At 42.5% G+C, this 16993-nt stretch overlaps 1 protein-coding gene across 6 annotated transcripts in view; it reads right to left on the reverse strand.

Annotated features, from left to right (window-relative positions):
- OSBPL3 (oxysterol binding protein like 3) overlaps positions 1–16474 on the reverse strand; it is a 177712-nt gene extending 161238 nt beyond the window's left edge. For 4 of the 6 annotated variants that reach the window (XM_019825610.3, XM_006929256.5, XM_019825608.3 and 1 more), the window contains exon 1: positions 16156–16474. The gene's annotated coding sequence lies outside the window, so the exon portion shown is untranslated. The remainder of the gene's footprint in view (positions 1–16155) is intronic. The other 2 variants (XM_003982866.6, XM_003982867.6) reach the window with 1 other exon arrangement.
- Between the last annotated feature and the right edge of the window lie 519 nt (positions 16475–16993).

Genomic DNA, 16993 nt, shown 5'->3' on the forward strand with positions numbered 1-16993 from the left:
GGCACCTTAAATAAAATAGTCATATAGGCCTGAAATTCTAGAGTTACTTTTTTTGTTTGCTTTAATATTTACTGCAGAATAATACATTTATGTGGAACCAAATTTGAGAGATACAATTTCAGTCTCACACTTGTCCTTTGCCACCTATTCTCCCTTTCTTGGGGAATCTGATGTTACCAACCTCTTGCTGATCCTTCAAAAGATATTTTATACTTCTGATACACAGTGGGTATGTGTATCAGAATACCTGCTTACCAACCAGTTCTCTGGAAAAACAAAAACAAAAGCCCTGATTTATTGCCTTTGCTGATTTCCATGGTGTAAAGACTCCCACCATGGCCAATGTCAAAACAACCAATGCAAAGTCATTGACCAAGGAATTAAAAAGAGATGCACACAATTGGTTCTCACAAGCTGGTAAAAGCTGACTTCAGCCCACCAGTTTAGGACTGTGTGTACAAAAGCATAAATGTGTACATATCTATGTATAGATAGATACAAAATATATTCTCAGAGATTGTTCCTAATCAGCAGCTGTAGAGCTGCCTCTTTTTTAACTGCTCCATCATTTATTAACCAGTCCCTACTGATGGACAATTAGATTATTTGCAATTTTTTATTTATTTGAACAATGCTGCAATAAATAACTTTCCACATAGGTCATTGTGCACATACACATATCTGTAGGATAAAATTCATAGAATTGTTATGGCGGGTTCAAACGGTGCATGCATTTGCAATTTTGATAGATCCTGCCAACAGCGCTACACAGGGCCATTTTCACTTCCATCCACCCTAAATAGTGAGTCGTCAAATAGGTTACTGCCAACAGTGTTAACACATTTCATTATATTTGTCAAACTGATAGGTTGGAAACAGCATCTTATGAAAGTTTTAATTGGCATTTCTCTTTTTATTTATGAGGTTAAGGTTCTCATATGTTTAAGAGTAATTGTGTGCTCTTTTGTAAACTGTCCATATTCTTTATCTCTATAGTAACTGTTCTTTCTCTTACTGATTTGCTGTAATTCTCTATATACTTAAATTTTTTTTTTTTATTTACTTACTTTGAGAGAGAAAGCGTGCATGCATGCACACCAGGGAAGGGCAAAGAGAGGGAGAGACAGGATCCCAAGCAGGCTCCTCGTCATCAGCACAGAGTCCGACACAACCCTCAAACCCACAAACCTTGAGATCATGACCCGAGCCAAGATCAAGCAGGACACTTAAACTGAGCCACCCAGATGCCCCTGTAGTTCTCTATATCCTGATGAAATTACATCTCTGTGACATGTATTGAAATTATATTTCTAAGTTTATTGATTGCCTTTGACATAGTTTTCTTTTTTTCATTTCAAGGTTTTATTTAAATTCAGGTTAGTTAACATATATGGTAATACTGGTTTCAGGTGTAGAAGTTAGTAATTCATCACCTACATATAACACCCAGTGCTAATCACAAGTGCCCTCCTGAACACACATCACCCATTTAGCCCATCCCCTGCCCACCTCTCTCCATCAATTCTCAGCTTGTTCTTTATAATTAAGAGTCTCTTATGGTTTGCTTCCCTTTTTTTTCCCCTTCCCCTATGTTCATCTCTTTTGTTTCTTAAATTCCACATACAAGTGAAGTCATATGGTATTTGTCTTTCTCTGATTTATTTCACTTGGCATAATACACTCTAGCTCCACCCATGTCATTGCAAATGGCAAGATTTCATTCTTTGTGATGGTGAAGTAATATTCCATTGTATATAAATATCACATCTTCTTTATCCATTCATCAGTCAATGGACATTGGGCTCTTTCCATAGTTTAGCTATTGTTGAAAATGCTGTTATAAACATCGGAGTGCAGGTACTGCTCTGAATGTGTATTTTTGTATCTTTTGGGTAAATACCTAGTAGTGCAATTGCTGGATGGTATGGTAGCTCTATTTTTAGTTTTTTGAGGAACCTCCATACTCTTCTCCAGAGTGGCTGCACCAGTCCGTATTCTCACCAGCAGCACAAGAGGGTTCCCCTTTCTTCACATCTTCACCAACACCTGTTGTTTCTTGTGTTGTTAATTTTAGCCATTCTGACTGGTGTGAGACAATATCTCATTGTGGTTTTGATTTGTGTTTCCTTGATGAAGAGTGATTTTGAGCATCTTTTCATGTGTCTGTTAGCCATCTGCATGTCTTCTTTAGAAAAGTGTCTATTCATGCCTTCTATCCATTCTTAACCAGCTTGTTTGTTTTTTGGGTGTTGAGTTTGAGAAGTTCTTTATAGGTCTTGGATAGTAACCCTTTATCAGATATGTCATTTGCAAATATCTTCTCCCATTCCGTTGGCTGCCTTTTAGTTTTGTTGATTGTTTCCTTCTATGTGCAGAAGCTTTTTATCTTGATGAAGTCCCAATAATTAATTTTTGCTTTTGTTTTCTTTACTGCCAGAGACTAGTAAGAAGTTGCCGCAGCCGAGGTCAAAGAGGTTGCTGCCTGTGTTTGCCTCTAGGATTTTGATTCTTTCTTGTTTCACATTTAGGTCTTTCATCCACTTTGAATTTATTGTTGTGTATGATGTAAGAAAGTGGTCCAGTTTCATTCTTCTGCATGTAGCTGTCCAGTTTTCCCAGCATCATTTGTTGAAGTGATGGTCTTTTTTCCATTGGATATTCTTTCCTGCTTTGTCAAAGATTAATTGACCATATAGTTGTGGATCCATTTCTGGATTTTCTATTCTGTTCCATTGATTGAAGTGTCTGTTTTCATGCCTTGTCAAAGATTAATTGACCATTAGTTGTGGATCCATTTTTGGATTTTCTACTCTGTTCCATTGATCTAAGTGTCTGTTTTCGTGCCAGTACCATACTATCTTGATTACTACAACTTTGCAATACAGCTTGAAGTCAAAAATTGTGATGCCCCCAGCTTTGCTTTACTTTTTCAAGATTGCTTTGCCTATTCAGAGTCTTTTGTGGTTTCATACAAATTTTAGGATTGTTTGTTCTAGCTCTGTGAAAAATGCTGGTGGTATTTTGATAGGGATTGCATTAAATGTGTAGATTGCTTAGGGTAGTATAGACCTTTTAACAATATTTGTTCTTCCAATCCATGAGCATGGAATGTTTTTCCTTTCCTTTGGGTCTTCTTCGGTTTCTTTCATAAGTGTTCTATAGTTTTCAGAGTATATATCTTTTACCTCTTTGGTTGGGTTTATTCCTAGGTATCTTATGGTTTTGGTGCAATTGTAAATGGGACTGATTTCTTGATTTCTCTTTCTGCTGCTTCATTATTGGTGTGTAGAAATGTAATAGATTTCTTGGGATGCCTGGGTGGTTCAGTCAGTTAAGCGACCAACTCTTGATTTCAGCTCCAGTGATCATCTCAGGGTCATCAGATTGAGCCCCCTACTGGCTCCACACTGTGCATGGAGCCTACTTAAGATTCTCTCTCTCTCTCTCTCTCTCTCTCTCTCTCTCTCTCTCTCTCTCTCTCTGCCACTGCATCTCTGTGTGTGTCTCTCTCTCCAAATAAATTAATTAATTAAACAGAAATGTAATCAATATCGGTACATTGATTTTATAACCTCCAACTTGGCTGAATTCGTGTATCAATTCTAGTAATTTTTTTGGTGGAGTCATTCAGGTTTTCTACATAGCATATCATGTATGCCTTTGGACGTAGTTGTTCTGGGTGGTTTTTTTTAAGTTTACTTTATTTATTTTGAGGGGTGGGGAGGGGCAAAGAGAGAGGGAGAGAGAATCCCAAGCAGGTTCCATGCTGTCCAGTGTGGAGCTGGACACAGGGCTCAATCTCATGAACCATGAGATCATGACTTGAGCCAAAATCAAAAGTCAGACACTAAACCGACTGAGCCACCCAGGCACCTCTTGACATAGTTTAAAAAAAAAAAAAAAATCTGGCCCTGCAAACATTATATGTAGTCAAATGATTCAATCTTTTGTTTTATAAGGTCTAGATTTTGTGTCATATCTTGAAAGAATTTTTTAACGCCATTATCATTAAAATGGCATTTTGTTTTTTTTTCAAGTGATTTCAATGTTAAGGTTTGCATCCATGTGGAATTTATTTTAGTGGAAGTTACGATGTAAGGCTCTAACATTTTTACCTGATTGTACCAACTCTGCTTATGATCTCCCATTGGATCCTATTTGCCTTCTCCCTCAACCCCATCCCTCAGATCCCTGGAGTTCCAAGGGGCCGTCATCCTAACCTTCCAGCGTTTCTGAGTGATCTTTTGTTTCTTCTCCATTGTTACCACCCCAGTTCAGGCTCACCGTGCCAGCACTCCTAGCCTCTGACATTCTCCACCAGCTATAGAATACTTCCTCAAAGATAGCTCCCACCATGTCACCTCCTTGTTCACTGTCTACAGAATGAGACCAGGATCCACTCCAGTTGGGCCCCAACCTACCTCTCCATTCTCATATCCTGTCACTTTTCCAATAAAAAACAGTCCACTTTTCCTTAAAACAGTCCTTATCATCATACTAGAGGGTTCCTCACTCCTTAAAAATGCTACACCCTGACTCATCCAGCATTCTCGGCAGGCTGTGCTTTCTACATAGTCCTCTGTTCCCTTCCTTTGTCCCAATACTATGTGTCCTCTGAAGCCTGGCTCAAATGCCCACTTCTCTGCAAAAGCACCTCACATTGCTCTTTCTGCGCTTCTCTAGCATGGCAATACCTTGTTCACAGCAAGGACCACCCCTCGTTGTCTCTCACAATGTTCCTTAAGAGCAGTGGCTGTGACCAATTAATTTTTTCATGCTCCCTGCTTCTACGTAGCACCTCATGCACAAGAAATTGTTTTTAATGAAATGAAAATGCCTTCAGTGCATATCAGAATCACCCGAGGGGCTTGTAAAAACACAGATTGCTGGGCCCACCTGCAGAACTTCTGATTCAGTAGGTGTTGGGGGGAGGCCCAAGAATCCACATTTCTAACAAGCTCCTGGGTGATGCTGATACAGCAACTGCTAGAACCCACTTTGAAAACCACTGCCTCAAACCACATCACAAACCTCAAATTGAAAGCCTTTAGAAACTAGGACACAGTATGTCCAAAAATCTCATGGAGAAGGAAATCTTCTCAGGCTGGGTGTCATTTAGATATGGGTAGATTTTTTCTTGTCCATCCAGTTCATCCTAAAAAGGTAGTGAATGGCCCATGACCACCAAGGTAGAGACACTGCTATGATTAGATCCATTCTCTGGCTCCCAGTCCAGTGCTCTCCCCGCATTGAGGGGCCCTCTGGTCAAGGGCCTGGCGTTAGAAGCAGAATGACCAGACTGTTCCCTTAGTGACTGTGAGTAAACTACTTAAGCCACTCCAGGCCTGTGATGGTCAGGGGTTGAGTGGAAGCAAAAGAAACCAGCCTGGCCAATGAAACCAAACACAGTATCTTGGAAAACTACCAGTGTCATGAGCACGCTATGCAGGCACACATACAACTTGTGTCTTTCCACGATGTCAGTTTTATTCAATCCTAAAGCAAAGTTAATCATAATTATAAAGCAGGTTCAGGATTCCAAACTCAATGACATTTCACCATGTGATTAAACCTGCCTTCTTACGCAGCACACAGAGCAGAACCTAAGACAAAACACACAACAGACAACAGAAGGGTGTAGGAAGTCAACGAACCAAATGTGAAGTCAATCTGCGAGCATGTAGTTGAGATAAGGCCTTGGGCAGGCCCAGGTCAGCTCTGGGCACTAACTGCTTATTATGTTCAAGCAGGAAGGATCTCGGTTCTTTTCAGCAGCAGTTGTCTTTTTTTAAGGGGTTAGGACTCAAGGATCTGACAGTTTGCTGCAAAAATCCTCCCCTTTTTAAAGGGATTGAATCGGTCATGGGCCCCTGCAGACCTCCTCTGTTTCTGTTTGTTATCAGTTCTGGGGTGTCAGCTGATGCTGGTCCTGGAGATACCTCATAGCTGCAGTACCTTTAACTCTTTGCGTCATTGCTTGACTGAGGCCCCTGCTTGACATGTGAGACTCCATTTTGCTCTCTACAACCAGTTTAAGGAATTTAAGAGGAGGCTGGAGAGGCCAGCACTGGCATAGCTTCCTGGGAATGGAAGCCAGGCCACAACAATGTGGTACAGACAGGAATGGACTTGTCAGGACACACCCTCAACAGCAGAATCTCCATGGCCCTTGGCACTCACCCAGAGTCCAGCAAGAGGCATGTGACTGGCCTGGCTCACAGGGCCACCCATGGCCAAGGAGAATGGAGCTCTCGTTCTGGACTCAGCAAACTACAGGCAAAGAAGTGATTCCTCAAATGGAAATCAGGAAGGGTAAGTGGATGTTGGACTACTAAAGAGCAAGTAATCGCTCCTGAGCCTCTGTTTAGTCATTGGTAAAAAAGATGATGATAGCCACCTTACAAGTTATTGAAAATCTAACAAGATAGTATAAGCAAAGCACTTGGGCTGGCACGCGGTTGAGTGCTTCACAGTTACTAGGTTCCATTGCTATTTTCATTATTCTTTGTAATTATATGCCTTTAAAGGCAGCATGGCTCCAAATTCCCCAATGACTCCAAAGGACACCTCAGTTAATTCTATAGACAGCAGAAATCTGCTTGAAGCAGTCCTGAACCTGTGAGGAAAAAACCCACGTGGGTCTTCCCCATATTCTTTGAGGCTTTCAAATACCCCACACTCACTGCATCTCAGATGCTAGACAACGGAGCAACTCTAGAATTTGAGCCAGCAAATGATTTTAAGCTACTTTCATGGCTATGCTAGAGAACAGATTGTTATATCTCATTCAGTTTCAGTTACAAAGGTGGTAAAAACTCAACTTTGGATTCAATTCCCAGCAGCAAATAAACAAACCTTGTGTAGCAACAAAGAAAGCAATTCAAAAACTCAGGACAGGCATTAAACCCCTCCTTCTAGTCAGTTCCACCTGGCCTCCGGCAAGCAGTACAAAGACACAAAAAGGGTAAGATTTTGCTTGGACCATCATCCTCGGAGGATCCCGAACCCCATTCTCTCCCCTCCTCCTTCTTCAGACAATCAGCAGCCTGAATCATGACCCACAGAAAAATAGAACTTTCCTCCCCAGGGCCCCAATTAAAATCCAGACTCATTCCCTTTGAGCCACCTATCCCCACTGTAACAAACAAATTCTCTGTGATTGTTTAATATCTCTGTCCCCTTTGAAACTGTAAGCTCCTCGAGGGGAGGTTCCACGTTTGGACAGTTCATCACCATATCCTATGTACACAATGTGGTACCCGACACAGCGTGTGTCCTCAATAAATAGTTCTTACGTGTCTGAGCAGAAATCATATTCCATGTTTTCATTCCAGGGAGGCATTTACTTCAAGTTTAATAATGTCTGTGAGACTAAAAACATAATATTATTTAGTGAGATTTAAAAAATAACTCTTGCTTCGAAACATGTAAGATCACTGCCCACTCACAAATGATTTGGGTAAAGAAATTTGTTTTATTAGACTTACACTGTAACTTTACATTTCCTGTATTATAACATTTGATACCAAGAAAGAAAATAAGTGTGGGAATCTTTAATGGCACTATATTTTAATACATATGTGGAGAAATGTTATATTGAGAAAAGTGACCCACACATTTTTGAAAAGTCAGGTTTTAATATGTTAACTGTAGAGAGTAAACAAAATAATAAACTTGATTTTATACTGACAGTCACAGATCCCTTGATGATCTCTTGGGCTGTTCATGGTGATTTAATTCTGTTCTGCTTAACAGTAAAGCTATTTTTCCATTCAGGTCCACTCTTTAGGAGTAAACACAGACATTCAGAGAGCAACATGATAATCGTCTAAAAAATTTTATATGAAGGCAATGTGTTTCTCAGCTGTAAATCCATGTATTGCTATTTAAGAATCATATTCCACTCATATTTCAGCGGTCTTGGGGAGCCTAGAAACAATCACATTCTGACTCACAAACAAATTTAGGCAGAGTGATTATAAATCAAGTCCAGAAAAATTCAACTTCAGGCTATAAACACTATGACTAAGAACAATGAAGTTACCATTGCATTTTCTGTATTTCTCCAAGATGAAGGAAATATTTAATCAACTTTAAAACAAAAGAATCAGATAAATAACTAAAGGAACAACTCCCTCATGCTGCTATTCCATCTATTATAAAAGAATTTTTAAATTTTCACATACAAGCAGCCCAGGAAGGGCTGTTCAAGGCTACAGTCTGCCTGTTGTAAGCTTCTACAAAGAATGATCTTTGAATAAATCCATATTTATCAATCTTTTCACATAAGAGGAATCATTTCCGAAAAATATTTTACTTCAGACTTTTTTTTTAAATTTTTTTTTTTAATGTTTATTTAGTTTTGAGAGACAGAGAAACAGAACCTGAGTGGGGGAGGAGCAGAGAGAGAGGGAGACACAGAATCTGAAGCAGGCTCCAGGCTCTGGGCTGTCAGCACAGAGCCCGACGTGGGGCTCGAGCCCACGAACCGTGAGATCATGACCTGAGCTGAAGTCGGATGCTTAACCAACTGAGCCACCCAGGTGCCCCTACTACAGACTTTTAAAAAAATTCAAATGTCTTTGATTTTAACTTACGAAAAATCTCCAACATATGCAAAAGTATACAGCAACACTGTCTCAAAAGAAATGTAATATGACCCATATATGAATTCTAATTTTTAAGAAACCAGTTAAAAAAAGTAAAAGAAAATAAGTAAAATTTGTTTTAATTATATATTATCATAATATATCCAAAATATTATCATTTGAACATATAAACAAAAAATATTGAGATAATCTTATTCTTTTTTGCACTCTTTGTATATTACCCATACTGTATATCTCAATAAGGATTAGCCACATTTCAAGCGCTCAACAGCCATTTGTGGCCCATGGCTGCCCTAGTAAACAGCTAATATAGACAATAGTACTAAAAATCTCATGAATTCTCCAGACAGCTAACAGACACATGAAAAAATTCTCGACATCACTCATCATCAGGGAAATACAAATTAAAACCACAATGAGATACCACCTCACACCAGTCAGAATGGCTAACATTACCGACTCAGGCAACAAGAGATGTTGGCGAGGATGTGGAGAAAGAGGATCTCTTTTGCATTGTTGGTGGGAATGCAAGCTGGTGCAGCCACTCTGGAAAACAGTATGGAGGCTCCTCAAAAAAATTAAAAATACAACTACCCTACGACCCAGCAATTGCACTACTAGGTATTTATCCAAGGGATACAGGTGTGCTGTTTCAAAGGGGCACATGCAACCCCATGTTTATAGCAGCACTATTGACAATAGCCAAAGTATGGAAAGAGCCCAAACGTCCATCGATGGATGAATGGATAAAGGAGATGTGGTATACATATACAATGGAGTATTACTCGGCAACCAAAAAAAGAATGAAATCTTGCCATTTGCAACTACATGGATGGAACTAGAGGGTATTATGCCAAGAAAAATTAGTCAGAGAAAGACAATCATATGACTTCACTCATACGAGGAATTTAAAATACAAAATAGATGAACATAAGGGAAGGGAAGCAAAAATAATATAAAAACAAGGAGGGAGACAAAAAATAAGAGACTCTTAAATATAGAGAACAAACAGAGGGTTACTGGAGGAGTTTGGGAAGGGGGGTGGGCTAAACGGGTAAGGGGCATTAGGAAGACACTTGTTGGGATGAGCACCGGGTGTTATACATAGAGGCTAAATCACTGGAATCTACTCCTGAAATCACTGTTGCACTATATGATAACTAACTAGGATGTAAATTAATAAATAAATTAATTAATATTTTTTTTTAAATCCCATGAATTCATCACCCAACTTCCATAATCATTAACTCATAGACAGCCTTGTTTCCTCTAAACTCTCTCCCCAACCTCAGATTATTTTGAAGCAAATGCTAAAAATCATAGCATTTCATCCATGTTCAAATTTCCTTCATCTTTTTTTTTAACAGTTGTACATTTGTTCAAATTGGAATCTAAACAATCAACTATGAGGATCTCTTTTTAATGACATTTTTGATGACACCAACATAACAGGAGTTGTACTTTTAGTAAAATGCTTCCTTCATTCAGATGTTTATTCCACATCTATCTTGCGTCAAACACTGGTCTAGTCCCAAGACACAACCACGAACAAGACTCAAAGGAACTTGTGGCTTAGTGCCTGCCTGCACAATAGGACCAGTCAAGGCAGCTTTAATAAACAGTAACAGTTCCATCAATGGGCAAATGGATAAATAAAACACGGTATTACATACAATGGGGGCGTTATTAGGCAATAAAACCGAATCAAGTGCTGATTCATGCTGTAACAGAGATGAACTTTGAATACAATATGTTTGCTGATAGAAGCTACACACAAGACCACAGAGTGATTCCAATTACATGAAATGTCCTCGATAGGCGAATCCATACAGACATAAAGTAGGTTAATGGTTTCAGGGTGAAAGAAGAGACTGCAGATAGGGGCGGATTTCTTTGGGGGGTGACGAAATGTTTTAAAATTAATTATGGTGATAGTTACACACCTGTGAATATACTAAAAAATCATTGATTTGTATACTTTAAGTGGGTGAATTGTATAAAATATGAGTATCTCCATAAAGCTATTATTTAAAAATAAGTAACTAGAGGGGCGCCTGGGTGGCGCAGTCGGTTAAGCGTCCGACTTCAGCCAGGTCACGATCTCGCGCTCCGTGAGTTCGAGCCCCGCGTCGGGCTCTGGGCTGATGGCTCAGAGCCTGGAGCCTGTTTCAGATTCTGTGTCTCCCTCTCTCTCTGCCCCTCCCCCGTTCATGCTCTGTCTCTCTCTGTCCCAAAAATAAATAAATGTTGAAAAAAAAATTTTTTTTAAATAAGTAACTAGATAAAGTATGTTACACACAATGGAATACTACCCAGCTATAATACAGACTGAGAAGTCCTTTAAAACAAAATAATTCCAGTGACCAACCCTCCTTACCCCCAGCCACCTGATCCAGAAGCTTAGGGAGTGGGGCCTGGGTAGGGAAAATTTTTTAAAAGATCCCTAAGGGAATCTAATGTAAGTCAAACAAGAGTCAGCGGTTTCAAGGAAGATTCAGTCAAGTGATCAACAGTTACAAAACGGTATGATAATGGCTCTCTATAAAATGGGTAGGCAGAGTGGCAAGAGTGTTCTCCAACTTTAACTTGGAGGTGGGAGAGGAAGACTTCTTGCAAGTGACATCCATGCTGAAATGTGATGGACGAGTGGGAATTAACCAGGTAAATATGGGTGAGAAAGAAGAGATTACAAAGAAGACGGAAGTTTGTGCAAAACGGGGAGGCCAGAGCACATTATGCATAGCCCTGGGGATACAGGCAGGGTGCTGCATTTAGTTCAACGTGACTGGAAACCACAGAGCAAAGTGATGAATGATGAACTGTGAGCCAGAGGTGATTCACAAAGGTTCTGGTAAATCAGGTTACAAATGTGAAATGCTCATTTGTCAATAAAAAATTGACCAAAACATAGTTCAAATTCCTTAAGTTTTAATTCATTTTTAATAACACCACCATATATATGAAAAAATAGTGCATATAAAAGGCATTTATTCTACAATGTTTATTTGTGAATGGGTCTGAGATCTCCTTACAATATCTCCAAGGTGAAAACAATCAGAATAGGTACTTCCCCAGGGATTTAAATAACTAGGATTTCTTTTACTTCATCATAAGTTGATGAAGGCATTACAATATTGTGGATCAAAAAGTAGGAAACAAAATGCCACATTCCAATTACATTTTTCACAGAATATTCTAACAGAATATAACCAAATACAATCCTTTCATATTCTCTTTTTAATTGAGCACCTGCTGTGGACAGGATACCACACTTAGTGATCTGAGGAACAGAAATATGAGGAAAGTGTACTAGCTGTGCTTTTAAGGCATTTACAATCTAGTAAGGGAAGCAATACATTTGAATAAATAACTAGGCCAGGAGGCAGAGGGGTGGGGGGATTGCTTGGGTGGGCGGAGGTAGGAAAGGAACAAAGTACTAAAGGAAAGAAAGAAGCCAACATATTCAGTGGTCAGAAACTAAACTGAGGGCTCATTTTTTTTTTTAAATGCTGTGAGAGATTAAGTTCAAAGACATTATTGTGGCAGAAGTGGCTTATGAGTTCAGCCTTTAAAGAGTTGGTTTTTCACAGCTAGAGACAATGAAAGAGCTTTCTAGGCAACGAGAGTGTATAGGCCAAGGCAAAATGCTCAGTTGCTGAATAAAGTGCTCAGTTGCTGCCGGTGCACAGAGTTGGGGAATGAAGGGGGAAGGCGGGCCCTGAGCCCAGGCTGCAGAATCCTGACTATAGGCTGGGGACTCTACACTTAAATGGGAAGAGAAAGGACTTGGCGTTTCAGGCTCAGATCCACCTGTATTAGCTGTGAAGCAGCCTCATCTGGAGCACAACTTTTCCAACCCTGACCCGGAATTATAATAACAGTGCCTGCTCTGGTGTTGCTCTGAGGATTAAAGGTAGTAACTCATATACGGCACGCATGACAATAGGGCACAAGATGGTTGGCAACTACTGCTGCTGTTATTAATGTTATTACTATTAACTATAGAAGCCACTCAGGAAGTTTTAGCAACATAAGGACAGCACTTAAAGCATTGACCTGAATGTGATATGAAGGAGACACTGGAGGAAAATCTACCTGTAAGTAATGGTAGGACAGTGCAGCAGTCCCTAAGACCCCGAACTGAGATGGTGCAGGGGCAATGGGACTGGATCCGTGTGAAAGATGCTAAGACAGGGACGAGAGTTGGGGTGAGCTTAAACGTGGCCTGAACAGTAGTGACTGGAAAGTCAAGAGGGAATTTTCCAGAAGAAAGGGGTTAAAAAGCGGATGAGTAAGATGTAGACAGAAAAGAAATTCACAGAGAACTAGACAGCTCTCAATTATGCCTGGAAGGCTCTATCTTCCTTCCTGTGCACCCCCCCCCCCATCACTTCTGTGGACATTCTGGGTTGGAGGGTTCCCCAACCCTCGCTGGAGTACTCCTAAAATGGAACTAACCACTAAGAAAATATAGTACTGCCAAGAGGCACATTATAAAACTGGATTATCCAGACTCTCATGCAGGGAAAAATGTTATATTACCCCCTAAAATGGGAATGGAAGAAGAAAAACAAATGATCGCAAATTCCTTTCCACCCTATTTTGCCATTAGCCCTTTAGGCATGGTAACCTTAAAACTCTTATCTAACTTCTCCTTGCCCTCAGTTTTATTACAAGAGTACAGAGCTGAAATGTAGTTATTTTACTAAAAGGTTGCTGCAGAAGCTTTTAGAATTAGTAGTGATTTCTGACTCTCCTCTGTTCTACATATGGGAACAGAGGAACTAGCTGTCTTTCCAGCACTTTCCTTAAGAAGCATAAAGCATTACTGCGTTCAAAGTTCATTTGCCACAGTGAATAAAACCCATCAGATTTCTCTTCAGATTTAAGTGAAAGGTTCAATTTAGATTTAGGTGGAAGAAGAATTTCCTTCCCTTTTATATTATTAAAAATCTACCAAGCCCACAAAACCATAAACTCAACCACAAAAATCAATGGCAGTAAGAGTCTCAACAATTCAGAAAATAGTACAACTAGACACTTGATATCGTCAGTGATAACTTTATAGCCCAACCTCACATGGTTTTAATATATTGTATCATTGGACCCTATCATAAGTTAACAACTAATTAAACAGTGGGAACAGGAGAGATTTCTATGTAGTAGAACGATCTAAAGATTTAGAGTCAGAAAAACCACTGACAAAACCGAGCTCAGCAATTTACTATTGACCCTGGGCACGTTCCTGAACCTAGGCTGCGGTTTTTTGATCTGAAAAAACGGAGACAACCTCACAACATTGCCTATAAGATGGTAAAAATTAAATGAGATAATACAACCTACTGCAGCCTGGTAGTATCTGTCCTACAACATAACTATTAGCTATTATTGAAACTATTACCTCTGGGGCGCCTGGGTGGCGCAGTCGGTTAAGCGTCCAACTTCAGCCAGGTCACGATCTCGCGCTCCGTGAGTTCGAGCCCCGCGTCAGGCTCTGGGCTGATGGCTCAGAGCCTGGAGCCTGTTTCCGATTCTGTGTCTCCCTCTCTCTCTGCCCCTCCCCCGTTCACGCTCTGTCTCTCTCTGTCCCCAAAATAAATAAACGTTGAAAAAATAATTAAAAAAAAAAAGAAACTATTACCTCAATGATAAAGCAACAAATATTCTTTAGGCTAAGCAATACAGTTTTGTCACAAATAAAGTTAAACAGAGGCACCTGGGTGGCTCAGTCCGTTGAGCGTCTGACTCCAGATCATGGTTTGTGTGTTCAAGCCCGGCGTCGGGTTCTGTGCTGACAGCTCAGACCCTGGAGCCTGCTTCGGATCTTGTGTCTCCCTCTCTCTCTGTCCCTCCCCCACTCTCACTTTGTCTCACTCTGTCTCTCAAAAATGAGTAAATGTAAAAAAAAAATTTAATAAAAAAAATTTAAAAAAACAAATAAAGCTAAACATCTATTGGTTTTAATGGTGAAAAATACATTTTAATTTCTTGGAAGTGGTCCAGCACAACAGAAAACGGAATGGAATTCTAGTTCTGCCAGGATAATCCTGGGGAAATTGGTTAACCTGCTAGAGCCTAACGTCCCATCTGCTTAGAAATACCTAATAATAACATTACAGTAATGTTTAATGAGGTAATCAATATAAGTTTCCAGCACATATCCAGTTCTTAGTAGGTACTCAAACAATAGTAGTTACTGGTATTTGTTAATTTTCTGAATAGAAAAAAAAAAAGGATAAAAAAGCATGAAAATCAAAACCAGCTATGTAACCACCATTCTTCATATTTTACAGAGAAGTTTTTATTCGTTTATTCCATAAATTTTTCTTGCAGGCACTGTTGTTGACTTTGGGGATGCAGCGATGAACATGACAAAGTCTTTGCTTTCCTGGAACTTCCATTCTAGTAGGGGAAGCCAGACAGTAAACAGCCCAAGGCGATCGTTTCAGAGCTATGAGGAACACCAAACTGGGAAGGGGGGTGGGTGCTAGCAAGCTGGGGGGGGGGGGGGGGGGGGGTTGGCGAGGGGTAATCGTCATTTAGCTAGGTGCATTTCTGCCCAGGCCTGCGTGAGTGGTCTCCTTTGGCCAGAAGGGGGAACTTCATCTTGTATGATGCTTAGGGGTAGAGTGTGGTTATCAGAAGTCAGACCTACATTTTTTCCTGTCTGTGTGAGGATCTCTTTTGCAGCTGCAGCTTAAAATATTTCTAAACGACTCAACCCAGTTCTCAAAATCTGAGGCTCAGTGCAACATCAGCGGGGGAGGGGGAGGCGGGGGAGGCTTCAGATGCACTTCAGCACAGACCCCTTCAAATGCACAAACTTTACAGACCCCTCGGCTAAGGGGTTCCGACTGAGCCTGGTAGTTTGTGAAACGGGGGAGGAAGAGTACAAGTGTGCAGAAGGTGGCTGGCAAGTTCATTAACCCGGTTAAGAAGTATCTGAACGATCTACCATTATGCCCTCCGATGACTCTAGAGGCTGCAAACGCTTCCCAGGACGCTGGAAGGCCCGAAGGGGCGGATGCCCTCAGCCGGGAAAACCGGGAGAGGGGCGGGCCGAGCCAGGGGACCCAGGCGAGCCGGGCGCTGCAAGGCCAGCGTCGCCCGCGTCCCCCCAGCACGCCCCATCCCGCGGATGTGGTAAGGCCGCGCGCTCGGCCCACTTAAACAGGTTTCCTGTGCCTCTCGCCCCGGCGCCGCGCCTCTCGGCTGCCCAGGACAGCCTCTCCGTGCCGAACCCTCCGGCGCCCGGACCCAGGCCCCGGCGCTCCGAGCCTTCTCGCCGTCGATCCTGGCCAAACCGTCCCTCCCAGGACGGAGCTCCAGGGTGGGCAGCACCCCGGCCCTACCTCCCCGGAGGCTGGCGCCGGCCCCGACAGCAATCTCTCCTGCTCGGGGCTGCCCCACCAGCCAGGAGCGACAGGAGGCAGACTCTGGTCCTACCGAGACTGTTGGCGCCCCTCAAACCGGGGTCCTTGCGAGCCAGCACCGCCTCTGGCCCTCACCACCCCAGAACCCTTCTGGCGAGCGTCCCGGCGCTTACCTGCACGCTCCGCCGTCGGGGACTCCGCCTAGTTCTCCGGTGCCCGTCTCCCGGCTTCGCCCGCAGACCCGGGAGGAGGCAAAGCCGGCTTCTCCGGTCCCCCTGCAACGCGCAGCTGACAGTTCCCGTGCCAGCAGCAATAGACGGCGGCGGGGACGGCCACTAGCGGATGGACAGCGGGGCCGGAGTTCGCGCCGCGTACTGGCCGCCGTGCGCTGGGGTCCCCGGCGATGCCAGGATTGCCGGCGCTGCGGACGCGCAGCCGGTTCCCAGTACTTTGCCCAGAACTTCTCCGCGCCGCCAGTAGATTAGCGGGAGGAGCACAGCCAGGGGCGGGACGAGGAGGAGCAGCCTGAGGGGGCGGAGCCACACAGAGGAGGGCCGCGGGAGGCGTGGCAAAGTGACCACACTCCCACCAATCGGGAGTCGACCCGAGGAAGGAGGTGGGGCGATGGTCTCGTAAAAAGCGAGGGGTTTCCGTGACGCAGTCGGGGCAGTTGGGATCCCTGGTTTTCCGCAGGTGGGAAGGGCGGAAGCAGGGGAGAGCTGCCGCAGCGTCAAAGAGGGGCTACTGGCAGCTCAGCGCGCAACCTGCGTGCTGTAGTTGCTCAATAAATGTTGGTCGAGTGGCATTTCCAGGACAGGGAAGGAGGGAGAAGAGAGGGCGGTGTGGGAGGGGCTTAAGGAGAATGTTCCTGGGGATACACGTGCGAACAGGCAAAGAGGACTCCATCTCTTGAGGGAGTCAGAGGCAAAGGGATTGAGAACGGAGAAAAAACGTGAAGGGAGGCTTGCAGGCATTGGACGACGAAGAGCAGAGAATCGGTGTGGGACTCCG

The sequence above is a fragment of the Felis catus genome, chromosome A2 (genome assembly GCF_018350175.1).
Source record: "Felis catus isolate Fca126 chromosome A2, F.catus_Fca126_mat1.0, whole genome shotgun sequence".
Classification (NCBI taxonomy): Eukaryota; Metazoa; Chordata; class Mammalia; order Carnivora; family Felidae; genus Felis; species Felis catus.